Source organism: Bombus fervidus, chromosome 13, assembly GCF_041682495.2.
Source record: "Bombus fervidus isolate BK054 chromosome 13, iyBomFerv1, whole genome shotgun sequence".
NCBI classification, from domain to species: Eukaryota; Metazoa; Arthropoda; class Insecta; order Hymenoptera; family Apidae; genus Bombus; species Bombus fervidus.
The window spans coordinates 4149990-4166091 of record NC_091529.1 but is presented as its reverse complement, the minus strand read 5'-3'; the positions used below and the strand labels follow the sequence as shown (position 1 = coordinate 4166091).

The following is a 16102-nucleotide window of genomic DNA, read 5'->3' as shown; positions in this document are numbered from 1 at the left end:
TATACAATACGCTATATTTAAGTACAGAAATTCTAAAAACAGAAAAGATCGAGGGATAAAGCTGTCCGAATATATTTCGCAGTCTTCACGATGTTACAACCTTCAAACAGCCCACGTTCTTCTCACAGTCTAAGGAACCCGTGTAGTTGGCTCAAAGAATTCAAGAATATAAGGAGACACGAGACAAAAAACAAAATTCCATTGTGTGGGATGTTTCTGCTCACCCACACGAGTACGCGACCTATCGACCAGTCTAGACAGAAAAGCTCGCGCAGGACGTAGAAAAGGCCTGTCCTAATTGTCGGGATCGGCGTGAGTCAGCCTATTGTTGTACACTGTTCCTCGTACAGAGACAGAGAATCCCTGCTAGTCGTATAAATAAAGTATCGAGGCAAACGAGATGGATAGAGGAAGTTGCATGCTGAGATCCTTTGGTCGTCGAGAACTGAAAACTGCACGTAGGAAGTCAAGGATTGCAAGAGCTACATAATAAACTATGAATCAGTGAATTGTGGGTTGTAAACGGCGGTCGAGCATTCTGGTTGGCTTGGCCTTGGATTCTAGAAGCAGCACTCGTGGAATTTACTACTGGGGAAAGTCGCGATTTGCTTCGATAGAAGAACGTTGAGTAATAGTTGCGCCTTGTTTCCAATGCTTCCACGTATCTTTATGATCGTTCGAAGAATAAAAGTTCAATCTTCTATCGTTAACCCTTTCGCAGTGATAGTCGTAGAAAAATCTGATTTTATAGGCTGCAGGTACGAACTTGTTGAATTTTTGCGACCACCGAACGACTGTGAAATCTATTTGTTGAGAATTGTGGATTTTAATCGGCGAAATAAATGCATAGTAACACTTAGATTACACTTGGAATTGATATCAAAATAGTTTCAGATTTATTTGATTTGTGATTCACAAGATATTCGTCGATACACATTTGCACGCGTCTTAGCACTCTCTTTGTTTCACTATCTTCTTTAACGCAAACCAACGGAACAGTTCTATTCTTCTGTTTTGCTATATATGTGTATTACTACTACGCGGCTAATTTAGTGTAGCATAGAAAATTACACATGTCTCGATAGTATTAACGCTTAGCGCGGGGAAAAGCAAAGCGCGAACAATGAGATTTAAATTATACATTATCTGCTTACTCTCGGATGGCAAGTATCCGGCATCAATGAACAAAAGTGTTACAAACCGCTCATTGTTCGTTGAAGAAGATCAAGAAGCTATTCACGAAAGATGGCAAAGGAAGGTGGTTGTGCAACGGGTGCCGTTCGCACACAATTTCGCCTCGACACGCCAGTTAAATATGCATTTATCGCATCGGCCGTTGGGAAGAATAAATAATTCCTTGGGCGCAACAATACGAATTGTTCCATTGTGTGTAATTTCATTTATAAATTACAACCGGCGTTTCGAATTTTTCTCTTTCCACACGGCCAGACTCCGACCAGCCAACTCGTACATAGCCAACCAATTAATTAACTAATAACAGAATGCGCGGCGCATTGCTAGGAAATCAGAGAGCGTTTCCGCATTGTGTTCTGAAAATTAAAATATCGTAATTTCTGTCGGACCGGCATTACCGATATTAATTGCTTACTTTCCACCTCATTTTTCACTCGACCAAACGAAAGCTACGGTGAAAACACTTTATTTCATCGTTGCTTCGTTATGAATAATCATTTACTTTCCAAATTTATCATAAATCGTGTAATTAATAATTACACCGCTGATGGCTATGCATTCGCCGTATTTTTATGATCCTGTTGAACAGTTGCAAACTTTTTTTTACTGGAAAACTCAGTGCGTCCAGTATATTGTACATAACGACTACAAAGATTCGAAGCATTCCTTTCCAAAAACAAGAATGCGACAGAATCGCGCACAAGAAATAAAGAAATAGTCTCGTGGAAGGTTCTCAGAGCCATTAAAGGCGCCGCCTCGTATTTACAAGGGATCCTCTTTAAGGTAGCTACGGGATTGGGAAAACGGGTCGATAACGCCGTCTCGAAACAACCTCCCTCTTCCGGTAACCAACCCCTCGTGCATTGTAACTACCGCGCACAGCCTTGCCACGCGAGGCTACAAAAGAACGAGAAAGAGAGACAGACAGACAGAGAAAGAGAGGGAGAGAGAGAGCTTCGCCTCTGGGATAGAGAACTAGGGAAGGGGTAGAAGAGAGGGAGGATGCTCATTGAGAGAGAGGGCGACTGTGTTTATCGGAAGGGGTTGCTCGCGACCCCGCAAACATCCCCGAATGACGACGCTTCCCTCCGCACTTATATTTGCCAGGCGCTCGTGCGCGAATATCCAACTCGACGCTCGTAAATTGCGTCACGGCTCTTTGTCATTCTGATCAAATTTTCGGATGACGGAGACAGATTGGTAAATCCGTTTGTGGTGGTATTTTATACACATGGATTTAATAAACGATTCGCGTCACAATAGCGAACCAATGATTCTTCAGCGGGTTTTCCCCTAGCGAAAATTCTAAGTGAAATATTGTAGAAAAGTTGTGAAAGATGCTATCTCTAATCGTAAAACGATTCGGATAAATGGAACTGGATATAGCGACAAATATTTACAGTTGAACACGTTTCTCAAATGCGTAAACGTTCGTGACTTAACCCTTTGCACTCCTATGTCGAGTGTGACTCGACATCAGTTTTTATCTCAGGAACTCCTTTGTCGAGTTCCACTCGACATTCTTTCATGTCCACCTTTTCTTGTGAAAAGAAGAAAAGGAGGACCGCATGCTGGAAATTGTCTCAAGATATATCATACACTTAAAAATTACAAAATACAATAGTGTGAATCAAACTGGTATTTAAGTGGATTTATTTTTAATTTATTTAAATTGTCTTATTTTTTAGTCAAAGTAAATTTCAGATAAAACGCTCAAAAACGTTGGGAGCAGCTGCTAACGAAATTGAAATAAAATTCGAAGTGGAAAGGATTAATAATCATTCAATAATCTCTGTAGTCGATACAGAAGTATAAACAATCGATGCTCGATTGAAAAATATCACCAAAAGTATCTGGCTACTTCCGCCTGCTCGATTCGCATGATTTCATTCTGGAACGTGTATCGCGAAGAACAATGGAAAGCTAGGAATACCTACAGCTATGCTATATAATTAGTCGAGTCTTCTCCGTTGGTTCTCTTTCTTCGGTTAAACTTGGCCCTCTATGCTCTCACATATCGCGGTTTAAATTCCGGCTAACCTTTATAGAAGGAAACCGTTTTAGCCAGACTGAATTCGTGGCTCGATCGTAGCAAAATTACGGTGTAAACGGCGAATTATCGAAGTCGCCGGTTCAGCGTCCGCGGTTGACCGCCAATCTCGCTTCGCTACTCCATCGTGCTCCAAATTCTGCAACTGGCTCAACTTATTTCCCCATAAATCGAATTTAATTCCTCCTCTCTCTCTCTCCCTCTGCATTTAGCTGCATAGTTCGATCGCGCCTAATAGAGTTCCATTTCGCAATTCGGTCTTTTGGTCGCTCTAATTGTGAAAAGTAGCTTTGTCCGTACGCGTGCTTTGCGGCGAGGATCCAAGGACAAAGAGACGAGTGTCAAAGGGTGTACAGGAAATTGGCCAGTTACTAGTTGCGGACTATAGGCTTGCAATTTTGGACAGAAAGAAGTTTTGAACAGGTTAATTTTAGAAATAGCTTTAAATCGGAATTTCGCGTCCGACAGGAAAATCAGATAATTTGACGTTTATAAAATGGTTTAAAGAAGCTGTCTTATCGATATGGAGCCATAAAATATAAGTCGAGGCGGCACGTTGGAACGCAAACAACTGACGAACAGGATCAACCTGTCGTGACACTTTCCACGGTGTGTCAAACATGTCTTTCCTTTACGGTCTGCGATTGTTTTTCTCGCTGTTTTCTCACCCTTTTATTTCCTTTTCTGCTCAGCTTTGTTAGACCGACCGTTCCACGCTAGGTCCATGTCGAACAATGTTCAACAACTTTTACTTCGTTATGACCGTCTAATCCACTGAGTATCCGTCGGAATAGACTTTACCTTTTTCTGCCTCTGCGTGCATCGATAGCTTAACACATACGTCATCGCTGACCCGTGATATTTATCGGAAGCTTTTCCGATAATGTAACCAACAGGACACATTCTTGCTGTTTGATATTGAAATCGAATTGATAATGCGATTGTTGCTTTATCGCGATTCGATACAATACAGTTGTTTTCCGAATATTTAACTTGTAGTTGAAAAGGTTAGAGGAAAAGTAAAAACGTAGAATATTTCAATTTCAATCTTGGCCGTTCCATATTTGCATTTCAGACTAGATTTTAAACCATGCAAATTTCGTCTCATTTCTTGAAAGCGATTTAATAAGCGATCGGCTTTGTACATTTGTGTTACGTGGCGTTAAATAGAAGGCAAGGATTCTTGTTATCGGAACAGGAGAGCGTCACCGATAAAAAGGGACAAAGTGGCACAGAATCTCCGTGAATATCGGCGCGGCACGCTCCGCAAACATTTGTCGCCGAACATTTTAACCAGTTCCTCTTTTTCTCTCGCTTCTACAAATTCTCTGTGCCACGCGATGGATTCGTTCTTTTTCTCGTCCGAATACGCGGTCACGGAATTTAAAGCGGCACTTTTCATCAATTTTACCAGTTATATCTTGAAGTGGATAACGCTAGAAGCATACCGATCGAATGGTATTCTTTCGAGATCGTGTTTCGTTAAAACATACTTTGCCTTCCGACGATTCCTCTCGTTTTACAGTTTTTTTTCCCCTCTCGACTCGTTTCGTTTCTCCCGCTTGGCTGCTCCAGTGACCGCTCCTCCAGTCGTTTTTCTTCTTCGCCGAAGAAGAAAAACCGTGACAGTTGATTTATGAGGCACTTCTTGAATTACCAAGTTGAAATTTTCTCCTTGGCCTTGTTTGCCAACCTAAGAACGTCGCGCACTTTTGGCAGCTGGATTTTTACATTTCGGACGTCCTGACAAATCTACAAACATCTTCCGATCTCTTCAGCGAGGGCAAAGAATCGAGGCATTGGGAATTTGCGATGTTTCGCGATTTTCGTTCCAAGTTCTCCACTCGCACTGGCATTATTAATCTTCGCTTCGATAAATCATTCTCGTTTCAACAGATAGAGGAACTGTTAACTTGACGCTACAAATAGTAACAGTAATAATAACGCGAAACGAGTTTAAACGAAACCAAGTTTTTGCCATTCCTCGCGACACAATATCGTTAACGATCTACATAATTATTCGCTTCCGTTCGAGTCGGATCATTACACGCTTCATCTCCACGTCCTATTCCTACTTCTCCCTTTTTTTTCGTAGATACTCTCAACCAGAGGAAGTACACTATTAATTTATGACGTTCCTCCGTATAAAATCCGCCAAAAGGAAACCAGCAATCGAATCGTTGCAATCTGCACGATCAAAAGTTTCTATTCCAGTTTCGAGGAAAAATGTGCTCGATGGCCTCAGAAAGCGGCCCGAATCGAGTCACGGAGATCGATTTCCAAAGCATCGAGGCTCCGCTCAATGAGACGTGGCAGGAGAGCGAGGAGAACGTGAGAGAACCCTGGCACGATATTGCAGCTGCAACAGCGGCGGCAACCGGTTTGATAATGACGTGTTGAACGAGTAAACGAGATAGGCCCGAGAATGCCGACTCGTCGAGGGGGAGACGGTGTTCCACGGAGTTGGAACGATACCGCGAAGAAAGACAGGAAAAAACCAGCGGAGAGAGGAAAGAGAGAGGAGAGGCTGGCTGGCGCACGGCAAAAAAACAGACTCCGTGGTCTCCGGCAGCGCATATTGAGCGTCACGACCGTTAAACCCGAGCCATCCCCGGTTGTTTCCCGTTCCTGCGGAGGAAGGAACGAGGGTCGCTTGACCGTCTATGTGCGTCTTTTTCTTTCCTCTATATACGCCTATCTGTCCTTGTCCAGCAGCATCGCGAGGACACATGGGCTTTTTTTGCCCGCAAAAAATCAGCTGCTCCTCGTCCACTCGTCGCGAACATGAAATCCTATCCTATCGCCTCTGGTTTTTCGCTCGAGGTACGAATGTTTTTTCTATTCTTTCTTCGAATCCTCTTCGACGTTCGTATAAACACGATCGTGTCTTTTATGGATTAGTGCTTGTATTACAGCGTGTAATTTACGGTCCATTTGGCGCTAATGCTTGTTTCACGAAATCTACACGGTTTTGTCAGTTCATTTAACATTTTGAATCTCAAGAACATTCGGAGAAACGTCCTTCGTTCGTGGCCCTTGTGTGGCAATTTTTCGTGGCTATTTTCAGGCTAACTCTTTCTGTTTAGCAAACGTATTAATATCGTGACATTTAGTTGCTTCCAAACGTGGCGTTGATTTTTATATCAGTCATCCGCGTTCTTAGCGAAACTATAAATTGTCCTGTGTTCAATCACGTTGTGTTACTTCTAACACGGAAACGAGTCGCTAGGAAATGTCGCTATGTTTTCCACACTTTCCGCGCTGAGAAATATCAAGATATTTAACCCGCGTAACTGCGAAATTCATTTTACTATCGCGCGAAAACGTAGATATCCAAAGTTGGAACGTGCGCCAAGTTTCAAATCGACGATTCGGCGGTGAAAAATAGCGGTAAACAGAGAGCGGAGACGCGACAGGTGTTTAAACATCTGGAGCCCCACGCCTTTGAAACTCTTACTTATTCAAGTATTCGTGGTATTCGAGCGGCCTGATCAAGCAAACGTTATTTCCAACGAATCCTTGACCGCTTTCGCGTAAGATTGAGCCATGTTTGTACAATTTTCGATACTTTCTCAATTTTCATTTCGCCCGAGCGAATAATTATCGAGCAAAATTGTATCGAGGTCGTTCGTTGTCAGGCGCATTTTCCCCTGTAAACCGTTCGTACATGCATCGTTTGAAAAATTGCTGCAAGCAACTTTCGCTCGAGTTAATTAGAACTTTGAAAGCACACAAACGACTTTAGTAACAATTTCATTAAAAGTTTCCAAACTTTCCGGCTATCGACCGTCCTTTTGAAAGGATCGTTCCGCGAAAAATCTCTTAAAGCCCCGCTAGACTTTTATTAGTTTTCTTTTTGGTTATCGATTCCAGTTATTTTTCCAACAAAAGTTCCTGTCGTGGAAATCACGTCCGAATTATACAAGCAATTTCGACCAAGTTTCCTTTTGCTGTGTCTTATTACGAACATCTACGATGTTAATAGCGTGACTCACGGTCAACCTTGAACAAATTATTCCTTGCGTAACACCTAGCGCAAATTACCACGCGATAACAGCTCCGCATATCAATTCGCCTAATTGCTTCGCTTTAAACTCCGCACCGATGTCAATTACCTGGAAAACATCGAGCTAAAAATTCATTAAGAAACCTGCATACATAGACTACAGAGGAAAACAGGTTAAATCGCGTTTCCTTATATAATAGACCAGAGTATTATATGCGCCTATATACTGTAGGAAAATTTTAAGAAAATTCCTCGGATTTCGCGGTCGAATGTGAGAAAAGTAAAAGCCGTAATTTCCGAATGGCTGTGCGAGGGGGACTAAAAGAGAAAGGAGCAGGATAGTAGAGGGTATTCAGGATGAAACGATTCGCGGAGGCCTTGAAGACTGTGGAACACCGGTTCGCTCGCAAATGGTTTCCTGGCGTTCTCAAAAGAAGCACCTGGCGACGTGCTTTCGTGTCGGACTTCTTCCAAAGGAGGAGAAAAAATTGAGCAGAATTTTTTAACCGATCACTTTCACTCGTAATTGCTCGACCAATGTCGCTTCTCTCATCTACGTTGCGGCAAAAATATTTTAGTTTATATTCGAACATCTCTGTTGCGTCCTCTTAACGATCCGACAGTTGATAAATTTACGTAAAAACTATTGACGCAACTATTCGCAGTTTATTTTTATACACCTTAACGAAAAGACTCGACGAAAAACGAGTTGACAGTGTACTTTGAGTAAACGTTAAACTTTAGCAATATAATCGCGATGCTGGAGTCTCGTAACAGCGTTAATGAAATTTCGAAATATTCAGTAGAATACATTCGTAAAAAGTATCTACAAGTGTTCAAATATTTTCGTAAGCCTATAACGTATAATATTTCAATTTGACCATTGTTTTTGGGCGTATGAGTAACAGCTGTGCTGGCGAGTCACCTATAGCAAGCGATGAAAGGGTTGATTCGTGACCGAGGTCAGATCGAGATATCTAATCACCGATGCTTTTGTACAGTCGGTAATGTTTGACTGACCATAGTAACCGCATGTTTGTCGGTCCATTCGACCTGACCCCTTTGTTTGCCTGAATGCCACAATTGAGTAACGCCGAGCTTTTGTTTCAGGTAAATATCCAATGTTTCGTTGCCTGTCCTAAGGGCTGTTACTATCCTTCGGCTTTGGTAAGTTGTATACATCTATTTCCACTTGCGTACGTTCACTGTAGTTGGCGAATAACAACAATCGAGTTACATCTAGCTCGAAGTGGAAACTTTTGGCGTAACTAATTCGCTCACGCAAACGGTTTCCAACTATCTACAGTTATTTCGTCAATTTTTCCGTCAATTAATCAAGCTCGCTGCTTCCACGATCCGCTCTCCAAGAAGCTTTATCGTCGCGCCGCTCAGCCACGTCGTAATTTTCCATCTTATCGCCGCGGCAATTCATAAAACCGGCAATCACGTCGCGTTATTCGTCGCCGTACGTCCTCGTTTCTCCGAGCAAAACGTATAAAGCACAGAATATAGCCAGTCAAAGTCCGAAGTCGATAAGACGTCTCGTATCGTCGATAGACACAATAAAGCACAGCTTATTTATAAAGCAGAAGTTACTTTTATGAGAAGAAGTTCAACATGTTGTACATACCTTGTGTATCGTTTAGAGAACCGCCTTCGTTTCTAGTCTACGAAATTTATATTTCATCGTCCAGACGATTTATACCGAGAAACTTTCGTGATCGCGTTTTTGCGGTCGAAACACGATGAAATTATTTCAACGTACAAATTTTCTCCGATATGATCAATTGTTCGAATACTTTTGCGAGTAGCGCTGCACACGATACGATGCACACGAAACGCACAATGGACTGACCTATGATTTTACGGCAGACCAAGGGGGACGAACAAAATATCGTATGATTTTTTTTCCTTTATGCTCGTAGCTGACTGAACTGAAAGGTTCTGGGGTGCGATGAACCTAACGTATCGTCGCGATAACCCCTTCTTGCCGTAAATAGCGCGAGTCCCAAGGGTTATCGGTCCGAGCGCGAGCGTGCAACGAAATCGTCGATTTCCGGGTAACGCGATGACCGACGATCGCATTGCAAAAATAGCTCGCGTCTGCGTTACGAAATCACTTGAAATTTCACATACATGTGCCAGAAATATATGGAAATATGAAGGAAAAATTTTCCTTTGCGATTTTCGCGTCTCGATTACTGGTTTTTTACTTGTTGCTATTTTTATTCTTCCCGTAATCCCCATGTTATCGGGATATCAATTTCCTGTTTCGTATCACCGCCACGTTGACTTTCACCTACATGATCGAGCTTCCACATGTCTCAACCGCTTATCTCGTATTCTAATTACGCATCGTTCCACTTATCTTCCTCCAAAGTCTCTCGACGCTCGTATTACCCCTTCTACAAAGTCTACGTCTCGTGTGTTTACAGTGCGGATATCTAGCTAGTTGACCTTTTCCGTGGAATTAGTTTCTTTTGCATATTATTACATTAGACCGTGCATATTTCTGCAAGTTCGTATCTGTGTGAAACAAGACTGAAGAAACAGTGGTTGAAGAAAAAGAAAAATGGTAAAAAAGGAGCATCGTAAAACGCTAAAGACTTTGCTTAGCACAAAAAATATTACTAAGAAGATTAAGAGAAATTGAATACAGTTTCAAGTTCAAGTCATAAAGAATATAGTTTGGTCATTTTAGTGAACACTCAAAGGTTAAAAATATTTACTTTGACTTTTATACCCTTTTTTGTATTTATATCATATCTCTATCTTCCTTTCCAATGGATATCTTCGATCGTTCCTGCTGGTTTTCTCCATTTCGAAAAACAAGTTGTCTGCGCAGATTTCGAAAGATCGGCATGGAGGCAGGTCTGAAACAGGTTTGAAGGCGACGTTGACGAAGCGCTGGCAAAACTCGTCCGTCCCTTCTATCGTTCAACTCCAGCGGGAGCCTTTTATTCCCTTAAGTACCTGCGAGGAGAAGAGGTCAGTGCACAGGAGAACCTGTTCTCCGTAACAGGTACCGAACGGATTTTTCTTTCTTCCTATGGGATGATCGATCATACCATGCACCGGCTAGTTTGATTTTAAATAGAAGCGGAAGGTGTTGCATTGAAAATATGTTGTTGGATTTAAACGATGTGCATGCGACTGTATCGTTTAAATAATAGAAGATTGCTTTTGTTATCAAATATTTCTCTTCATGATTTGACAAATTCACCGCGAACCCAATTTTACTGTGAGCTAACAAATAATTTGTATACGATTGTTCGATATTTTCATTCGATGCTAAATGTTAAATATCTCTTTTCAATTTCGATTTTTTTTTTTTATTAGCGTTTTCCATTCACACGTTATTGTATTTATTATATGGAAATTCGCATTATTTAACAGCGCGTACTTTCGTACGATCGCAAAGATTCGACGCGACGAAAATGAAACGTAGGAGCTGATTAAAAAACGCTTCGTTGGGAAACGAAGAAACGCGTGTGTGTAATATTAGAAAGAAAAATTGGTAATCTACGAGACGAAAGTTCATAATTTCCTATATCGCAATGGTATTACACAATTACAATGAAAACTTCCTTACGAGCTGAATATTTAATTTCCGTGTTCCGACCGAATAATTTCTCTGCTGCGTGTAATTCGCCTGTCGTTAACTATTCTCGAGGTTAATTAAACCGTGTAACGTAACATAATTCGAACACACCGGATAAAAGCGTGTGAGGAAAGAATGAAATCTGTCGTTGAAAATGGTGGCAGATGTGGTGGAAAAGAATGGGTATAAAACGAAGACCGAGCAAAGCAATTTCGATAATTGTATTCAACTACCGTGTTTGGCTCGGGGATCCTTTCTTCGGCTCTTGTTCCGTTACAAAGAAAGCGGTACCGTGCACGAGCGTTCAGCCTCGATGAAAGAAGAAGCGTTCACAATGCAGCCGGAAACAGGTTTCGGGATTCTTAAATGGTTGGCACCTTGCCAAGCTTCGTAATACGTCTGCGACTAATGTTTCTCGTTCCTCGTCTCGCTTTTCCTCCCTTTCGTTTCTTTTAACGGCCGGGTCTGTTAATCCTCCTCGTCATGGCATCAGCAGGCCCCCTCGTAAACAGCTCGTTTTTATCGCTTGGCCCGATGAGGCCTGATGAGTTGACGACCTTGATGGTGTCGCGAGCGGCTCATCTCTCTTTAAGACGCGCCTTCAGTCTATACATTCACGTTCCAAATACACATACTTCGATCACACGGTCGCTGGATCTGCGAATCTCGTATGGTTGTTTTCACTCGCCGTTATTTCGCCGTTATAGCAGCGAAAATGGTAACCCGTTGATACCTCGATGCTTGCAACGTACTTATGCGTTTCACATTCGCATACAGAATACCACGGTCGAAATCCACTCGCAATTCGGAGTATGCACGAATACGCAAAATATTTCTAACGTAAATTTTATAGCTTTATAGCTTTATAGCTATAGTCCAGTCCGCTGAAGTATCGTCACTGAACGGAAACGCGCGCCAGAAATACGCACAGTGTGCGTGGTTGGTGTATATACGTTTTCTTAAGTCTTAAATAACAATAATTCTTGTAAGAAGCGTATATGAAATATCGTTTCACTGACAATGGATTTAATAGATTTTTTAGTATGAAACAGTATACGATCATTTGAAATATATTATGTGAAACGTTTTAATGTTGTTTCAACAATGAGTAACTTTAAGAAGTGAATAATCCAATATGTCAATAAAATCAACAGAAAATGTTCTGCCCATAACGAAAAAATATATTATTGACTACAGATATCGTATATATTGTATATACATCATTTGGATGTCGGATATATGGGGTGCCGGACTTAGGATTCGTCGTTGTCGCCTGTCGAAGCGAAAGGGTTAAATGATACTTTTCTATGCACAACATTCTTCATCGTTTCATTGTTTCGGTACGTTTAAAATTGGTCCTATGACACGTTGATTGCCACGCGTGCCGCAATATCAAGTTCTCTGCTAGGTACACCCATCGATATTTTCGTAATGCGAGTAAATAATTTTTTTAATAAACCATTTTCGTATTACTTTTCTAACAATTCAGTAGTTTTATTATTTCCTCTAGAATATCTTTTCAAATACCTACGACGATCCTTCGCAAGTAGTGAAAAATGTGTCACCCGAATACGGGTGACGCGGCCTTACCGGAAACTTTGCTGTCACCCGAATACGGGTGTCGTGGCGGTCAACGTGATAAATAGTTCCTACATATTTTCTGATTCTACGTAAACTCCGCTGTCAAAGATATCAAAAGAAGGAATGTTTGGTCAATTAGTTGATGAAGTTACAGTCAATTATATACCAAGGTGCGAGTTATGAACAGTGGAAGAAATCACAGAGACGTATGCCGTAAGATGTTGCACATAGCAGACATTCGTCTGCTTAACGACGTCAAGTGGAAGTAATCGGAAGGAGGCGTTTTTTTTTCAGAAGAGACGAAGCCACGACGGCTTGTTACAAAACTCCACTGATTATCCAGGGAATTTCCGTGCTTTTTCCGCTCGGTATGCACACCGAGGAGGGATATAGTTGGCTGTAAGGAAGAGGGGGAAGCCGTTTGACTTGCAAATCGCTTCGCGTTCCCTCCTCCCGTTTCTCCACGCTCGCCTGTTTTCCTCTTTCACCCACGTTCCTCTACGCGGAATGCAATTACCCTAATTGCCAGCACTCGAAGCAGCGCGTTGCGTTAGGGGTGGTCGTTATCGGCCACCACGAATTACATCGTTAAGCAGCGAGCGCAAGCACGCGAACGCTCACGAGATCAAAACTTCTTCTCTTTCTCACCACCATTATGAAATCTCGCGTCGAAAACGAGACCTCCTCGCCTCGCCAGCATCAATATGCAGCACGTCGCGTCCTTCCTTGCATATTCAGTCGCGCGTTAATTTCAATTTATGGATTTGGTGTTGGCTGATACGTTTATACGTATACAGTGTGCACTACGCGCGGGTTAATGTCGCTGCCGACTATGGCATTCAAGGATACGTTATGCGATATATATACAGGGTGTTCCAACACGGAACTTTGCAGTATATAGCTCAGAATGTTTTTCCGATAGATACAAGAGATCAGGATTGTGTTTTTGTTTGTGCTCAGATAGGCTGATCTTGAGGAACGAACTCTCTTTTTGAAAAGATCAAACCACTTTGCGTTGTCTGTAAATAGCTCGAATATTGCTGGCTTGTAACATAAAATGAAATGTATTAAGTCGTCTGAAAAGTTTCTTTCGTTTTATAAGGAAATAATAGATGCACAACGTTTATATTATTTTATCGAATTACGTATGATCCATTTTGTTTTATCAAGATAAAAATCACAACGTTTGACAGATTAGGTTTCATGTTTGTATAAAGATGTGTCTGTAAAAGAAAGACACTTTCCGGTCAATGTAATACTTTTGCATGTATTATAATATATGTGTAAAAAGAAGAAGGATTTATGTTAGAAGCCAATATAATGTTATTTATGCGAAGAAGAAAAGAAGACGGAGCTTTCTACGAATTCTTCGTGTCCGCGTTTAAAGCTGCTTGGTAAGCGATCAGTCTCCGGTTCCTACCTAGCAGCTTCGTGCGATTTCTCGCCTTTTTTTTCTATTGCCTCGATTCCAGCGATTCAAGCCGGTGAAGTGGCGTCGGACGGCTCGTCAAAGAACGAAAAAGGCGAAGGTCGAAACGCGGGGAGAGAAACCGGTTTTTAAATAGGCACCGTAATTGTTTCCACTGCTCGAACCGGAGGGATAAAGCAGGATTTCTGGTCGATGTGTAACAGGCCTGGCCATTAAAGCTATGCAGAAGGATCCTCGGTGCCGTTGTTCTTCTCTTCTCCATTTTTAGAGAGCTCGTGCAATTCGGCCCGAGGCAAAGGCTCGTTCAATCGATGGGCTCTCATCGAACCATTCGCCGAGATGTCTGTTTTGCTCTCGAGAAATGCTAGCGACTTATTCGAACCTACTAATTTCGCTGCTTCGAGTTTTCTACGATTACGAGTTAGAAACGCTGCCCGTTTCTTAGGGATAAACATGTTAAATCTCGGGTTGCAATGCCCGAGGTGATCGTGAAATGTTTTCCAGAGATCGTCGCAGTTATTTTTAGTTGAAGATTTTTTTTACACGAATTAAACACGATAAAGTTAAAGTATAAAAATAAACTTAGGATCTCAGTTTAAAATATCTGTTTCTAGTGCGTTTTTCTTGCTTCTGCCACATAGAAGGAGATGATAAAAGGAAATCGTAATTTAAAAAGGTTACACGGATCATCCAAAAGCATATTTTTCTTCAGTTTGAAACTTTTCTTGGTATTTTCTTTTTATCGACAGCTATTGATATCGAAGTAACGCAAACAGTTCGGCGAAAAATATTCTTCGTCGAAGACTCGACTGTGAAACCAGGTCTTCGCGCGTTATTTTCCTGCCTCCCGTTTATTATGCCACCTTTCGCGCGAACAAACGTACCGGCACGTCGAGAGTCTAACGAGGAAAAAAGAGAAACGAAATTCTCGATTCAAGGCGTCTCGACGCCCGCGTTTCTACTTGTCCACGGAAACAAAAGTTTGTTGTTGTTCCGCAAATAGCCTGCCAGTGCACGTATACTCGTATAACCAGACGCATCTGAAGTGCATTTCAAAACAACAGTTGCTCTATACCCTTTGTTATTCGATGCGAGCCATCCTACTGAAAACTCAGAGAACCTAAACTTTCCACCTAAGAACATTCTCCCACGATCGACGATCGATTTCATGGAAATCTTGATGCCCCAGAATCCAATGAAATTTTATACCAAAAGTTCACGAATCGCGTGTCGCGTGATTATGCTCTTCCATACGATAACATTTTTAGACTACGAAAAAGATGAGTATCAACCTGTAATCTATGACTCGCCGATTCACTGATATCGTTAGCTAGAAAGCGATATATCGTGCAGGAAAGCCCTATAATAACGTTGAAACGTTGAATCACGCATGATCTTTATGGCTGTCGCTGGGTTGTCGTCGCATTAGCGATTGTTCGTTGAAGAATCCAAAGGGAAAGCTATTCGGAGACACGTTCTGGTCGTGTCTGGTACACACGTGCGAGAAACACAATCCCGAACAGCTCGACCCGACTCAAATGTCCTTCCTCGTAGAAAGGGAGCGAGGGCAATAATCTTGAATATCCCCTGCGAAGTCACCGGAACGTGGAGTGCATTAAAATGCAAGAGGAACGTGGAGGGTGCTTAGGCAGCACATGCTCTTAATATCTTTTCACTAACCATTCTTAGTCTCCGCTTATTCGCTTCTTATTAATATTATATGTTGGCCTGTATGGAGAATCGATAAAGGAATTTTAATTTATCACCATATTAGTCGATATCTAAATATATATACATGCTATGTTGTATAATTGCAAGGGGTTAGAATTATTAATAACAATAACTCTATAAAAAAAGCTTTATTGGATTTTTCGACGTTGACGCGTTGGTGGTGGTTAGGGATGTATAATATCCTCTACATTCTTCGTCAGATCTTAGTATCTCAGACATTCGACATTATATACACGTGTATATAAGCTTACGATCACCACAGGGTGTCTGATATTGGATGATCGTGTTTTAATAAATTTCAGAATTTCATTATCCGCTTGTGATTAACGTTCAAATTCTTTGAAAATAAATAACTTGCTTTGAAAAGCTGATTTATCACAAATAAATGATATAAATAATCGTAGAGTGCAAGGCAAATTTGAGGAAATAAATTTCCTAATATTAACGCTTTTCAATTTATAGAGTTTAATTTACGAGCAACTGATACAAATAATTAAATAAATGAAGTTA

The 16102-nt window shown here is 41.4% G+C and overlaps 2 protein-coding genes across 7 annotated transcripts in view; one reads left to right on the top strand and one right to left on the bottom strand.

Moving 5' to 3' along the window:
- Nucleotides 1-4706, bottom strand: part of LOC139993592 (uncharacterized) — a 116532-nt gene extending 111826 nt beyond the window's left edge. The window contains exon 1 of the mRNA XM_072015485.1: nt 4703-4706. The gene's annotated coding sequence lies outside the window, so the exon portion shown is untranslated. The remainder of the gene's footprint in view (nt 1-4702) is intronic.
- The window catches only part of Kdm3 (Lysine demethylase 3), a 224312-nt gene that overhangs the window by 81180 nt on the left and 127030 nt on the right, over nt 1-16102 (top strand). The window lies entirely within an intron of this gene.